Source organism: Ahaetulla prasina, chromosome 2 (assembly GCF_028640845.1).
Source record: "Ahaetulla prasina isolate Xishuangbanna chromosome 2, ASM2864084v1, whole genome shotgun sequence".
Taxonomy (NCBI): Eukaryota; Metazoa; Chordata; class Lepidosauria; order Squamata; family Colubridae; genus Ahaetulla; species Ahaetulla prasina.
Genome location: NC_080540.1, coordinates 195,018,746 through 195,024,122, shown reverse-complemented (window position 1 = coordinate 195,024,122; position 5,377 = coordinate 195,018,746).

The following is a 5,377-nucleotide window of genomic DNA, read 5'->3' as shown; positions in this document are numbered from 1 at the left end:
GTGTAGTGTTTCTGGAGAAGAAGCTACGTAAGATTAGGTTTACAACTCTTAAAGCCTTTTTTGCGATGTAGTTGCAGTGGACTTTGGCACTTAGATCATTGGATATGAAAACTCCAAGGTCTTTAACAGGGTGGGGGTCATCTGTAAAGTAATGTCTATCGAATTTGTATTTAGTGTTTAGATTCTTTTTTCCAATGTGTAAGAGAGAGCATTTGCTGGTTGAGATTTGGAGTTGCCAAGTTTTTGACCATTCCAACACAAAGTCAAGGTCTTTTTGAAAGGTAGCTGTATTGTTGGTAGTGTTAAATAGTTTGACATCGTCAGCGAAAAGAACACAATTACTTTTAATATGGTCACAGAGATCATTAATGTATAATATGAAGGTGTTGGTCCAAGAACACTGCCTTGGGGAACGCCGCTATTGATAGGAACAGGATTTGATAGGGCTATTTCTTTTTGATATAGGCTACTTCTGCTGATCACCGTCTGCCAGCAGTTTGGTGGATCGAATCTCACCAGGCTCAAGGTTGACTCAGCCTCCCATCCTTCCTAGGTGGGTAAAATGAGGAGTCAGATTGTTGGGGGCAATATGTTGATTCTTTAAACCGCTTAGAGAGGGCTGTAAAAGCACCGTGAAGCAATATATACTGTAAGTCTCAGTGCTAGTGCTAGTGCTAGTGCAAATGCAAGTGCAAGTGCTAATATAAATCCAAAGTACAGTTTCCCATGGTCTGAAGCTGAAAAAGCAAGAGAGCAAAGAGTTATGGTTTATGTTATTCTCAAACTTTAAATTCAAATTTAAAAAGCAAAGATAAACAAATGAATACCTAAGTCCTTATTCATGATGTTCCTGCGATGCAGCAAAAGTACTCGTGTGAGCTTGCAGAATTAATAACTGGAACATCTTATTGGGAGGATGTTGCAATACACCTGGGACTGTATGGGACATGAATGTGGTTCCACAGGTCATGGAGACTGCATGCCATTCTCCTACCACCGAGAGAAGCACCAGAGCAGCCCTTGTTCCACCCCTCCCTAATTACAGCCTGAATAGAGGTTGCAGCATCAAATCATCGCATGCCACCAGCCAAACACCCATGATTCCTTTTGCACAGACCTGGAACAGAATCCACATACAATCTGGCAGTTCTCTCCATGTAAAAAACCCAAAAAATCAAGAAGAAGGAACATGGTGGCCTACAGGGAGATCTGGAGCTTCCATTTAGGCATCTGCCTGGACAAGCAGCACTGACCTTTATACACCACGAGAAATAACACTGCTCCTATCCCTCCAACTCCCAGAAACTATCATCCTGTACCAAGGAGAGAGGAATTATGTGCAGTGAAATATCACCAGAGAGATTCTTATTTAACGAATTTCATGCCTCAAAACATGGTGGCCTGCTTGAACTCAGACATACAATGGTTATCAAAAGTCTACACACCTCTGGTAAAATGTATGAATGTGATTGGTTAATTCTGAACACAGCCACATCCCTAGGCACTTTATTTAGTTTTTTTTTTTTTGCTGTTTTCCCCTCTATAAGATTTCAGTTCAGTTTGTTTTTCAGTTGAATTGTAAGTTTATATGTTATATCAAAAGTAGGAAAAAATCCTGAAATGATTTATCTTTGTATTATTATATTTTACATCTCAAATACCTGGCATTTTAATGGGAGTGTGTAGACATTCTATATCCTGTGTACCTATGGGCAGTGGTGGGATTCAGCCAGTTCGCACCACTTTGGGAGAACTGGTTATTAACCTTCTGAGCAGTTTGGTAAACTGGTTGTTGGAAGAAATCATTAGGGCAGAGAACCGGTTGTTAAATTACTTGAATCCCACCACTGGATACGGGGACATCAGGGAAGCCAAAACTAGGGGGGAAGAATGGAGAATTAAAAGGCAATCACAGAGACAAGGCAGCAATGGCAACCCAAGAAAACTATGGGAATATTCACAAAGAGGCAAGCTTAACTCAAAGAGATCATTACTTTTATTTTCCTTTGACTTTGTTATTAACTAATTAATTATTAACTAACCAAACAGAGGAAGTAGATGAACTTTTTGCTAGTCAGCTAACTAAGGTATGTAGGAAGCACATCACAGTAGTAATGGGGGATTTTAACTACCCTGACATCAACTGGGAAACAAACTCTGCACTAAGTGGAAGATCCAACAGGTTCCTAACAAACCTAGCAGACAACTTTGTTTCCCAAAAAGTAGAGAAGGCAACAAGGGGATCAGCCATACTGGACTTAATTCTCACTAATAGAGATGAAATGATAGAAGGTATTGAAGCTACAGGAATCTTGGGGGCAAGTGACCACGCAATATTGGAATTCGACATTAAGCAAATACAAGTAGTAGAACAAAATCAAACTAGAGTCTTGGACTTTAAGAGAGCTAATTTCAATAAACTTAGAGAAAGCTTGAGAAGGATTCCATAGATGAGAATCCTCAAGGGGAAAACAACTCAAGAAGCTTGGAAAATTTTGAAAAGTGAGATTATAAAAGCGCAGTTTGGCACAATACCAATGAAGAAGAAAAATAATAGATCTCAAAAGAAACCAGCATGGATGCATAAAGAACTATCTGACAAATTGAAAGACAAAAAGGACAAATATAAAAAGTAGAAAGAGGGGCAAATAACTAAGGCAGAATATCAGCAAATAGCCCGAGCCTGTAAAGATGAAGTGAGGAAAGCTAAGGCTCACAATGAACAAAGGCTAGCGACAAAAGTAAAAAATAACAAAAAAAGCTTCTTCCAACATGTTAAAAACAAGAAAAAAGTCAAGGAAACAATTGGCCCATTGCTGGGAGAAAGTGGCAAGAAGATGACAAGCAACAGGGAGAAAGCAGATCTACTTAACTCATTTTTTGCATCTGTCTTTACACAAAAGGAAAAAACAATCCAACCTATCAAAAACAGCATCACAAAAAACAGATTAAAAACACAAGTTAAAATAGGGAAGAAAATGGTAAGTGAACACCTGTCTACCCTAGACGAGTTCAAATCACCAGGACCGGATGGATTACACCTCAAAGTTCTGAAGGAACTGGCAGACGTGATCTCAGAACCACTGAACTATATCTTTCAAAGATCCTGGAGCACAGGGGAACTGCCAGAGGACTGGAAAAGAGCTGATGTAGTTCCCATCTTCAAAAAAGGAAAAAAAAACAGATCCAGGAAACTACAGACCTATCAGCCTGACCTCAATACCGGGAAAGATTCTGGAAAAGATAATCAAGCAACGAATCACCAAACACCTAGAAGCAAACAAAGTAATAACCAAAAGCCAACATGGGTTTGTCAAAAACAGATCATGCCAGACTAATTTTATTGCATTCTTTGACAAAGTGACAAAATTAGTAGACCAGAGGAATGCTGTCGATATAATTTACTTGGATTTCAGTAAAGCATTTGATAAAGTAGACCATAACCTACTACTAGATAAAGTAGAAAAATATGGGTTAGACAGCACTACCACCAATGGATTCGTAACTGGCTGACCAACCGCACTCAACATGTAGTCCTCAACGGAACTACATCCACATGGAGGGAAGTATGCAGTGGAGTACCCCAAGGCTCTGTTTTAGGCCCAGTACTCTTCAACATCTTCATCAATGACTTGGACAAGGGGATAGATGGGGAACTCATCAAATTTGCAGATGACACCTAGCTGGCAGGAATAGCCAACACTCCAGAAGATAGGCTCAAGATACAGAAGGATCTTGAGAGACTTGAACATTGGGCGCTATCTAACAAAATGAAATTCAACAGTGAAAAAAATAAGGTTCTACATTTAGGCCAAAAAAACAAAATACACAGGTACTGTATTTGTGGTACCTTGCTCAATAGTAGTACCTGTGAGAGGGATCTTGGAGTCCTAGTGGACAGCCATTTAGATATGAGCCAGCAGTGTGCAGCAGCTGCTAAAAAAGCCAACACAGTTCTGGGCTGCATAAACAGAGGGATAGAATCAAGATCATGTGAAGTGTTAGTGCCACTTTATAATGCCTTGGTAAGGCCACACTTGGAATATTGCATTCAGTTTTGGTCACCGGGATGTAAAAAAGATGTTGAGACTCTAGAAAGAGTGCAGAGAAGAGCAACAAAGATGATTAGGGGACTGGAGGCTAAAACATATGAAGAATGGTTGCAGGAACTGGGTATGTCTAGTTTAATAAAAAGAAGGAATAGGGGAGACATGATAGCAGTGTTCCAATATCTCAGAGGCTGCCACAAAGAAGAGGGAGTCGGGCTGTTCTCCAAAGCACCTGAGGGTAGAACAAGAAGCAATGGGTGGAAACTGATCAAGGAAAGAAGCAACTTAGAACTAAGGAGAAATTTCCTGACAGTTAGAACAATTAATAAGTGGAACGACTTGCCTGCAGAAGTTGTGAATGCTCCAACACTGGAAATTTTTAAGAAAATGTTGGATAACCATCTGTCTGAGATGGTGTAGGGTTTTTCTTCCTGGGCAAGGGGTTGGACTAGAAGGCCTCCAAGGTCCCTTCCAACTCTGTTGTTATTATTATAATGGAAAAACTAAGCAAACACACATATATTACTAGTATTACACTCTCTCTCTCTCTCTCTCTCTCTCTCTCTCTCTCTCTCTCTCTGTGTGTGTGTGTGTGTGTACAGTACTGAAAAGATGTATGGAAAAGCAACTCCTATTGCTCTTAAGCCAACCCGCTCTGATAAAAGAACAGTGCCCATTACTATGTGTGTCAGATTACATTAATGGCTGGGTAGGTACAGGAATCACCTGATTCTGTTGCCAAAACAGCTGCCCTAGCTTTCATTGTGCTTGCGGGTATAGTTCAAAGTGCTTGGGATAGTGACTTCATTTGTATGTTCCCTGACCTAGGCACAAGCAATAGCAATAATCCATACCCCAACCCCAATTTATGGGTGAATCTCTTTAAAATTCTTCCATATGTGGGGGCCTAGACTACAATCCTGTAATCATTCACCTAGATCAATATTTCTCAGCCTCAGCATCTTAAGATGTGTGGACTTCAACTCCCAGAATTCCTCAGCCAGCTTGGGGAAATCCACACATCTTAATGTGGTTGACATTGAGAAACAGTGATGTAGATGATAATCCAGTTGAACATAGAAAGAGCTATTTCTGATTTCATATGCTCCCAGATGCCTTTGACTGCATTTTTTCCACCTCAATTTGACAAATGTGGGACAGTCCAAGTTTGACAAATACATCTTATTGCAACTTCATTTTTTTAAAATAATAAAAACTTATAGACATAGATTGGTCAAAGGGGCCATCTATGTCAAAATTGAAAAGCCCTCTCTCAACAGAGAGGGAGGGATACAACATCATCTAACTCCAATCTACAATCCTTTCAG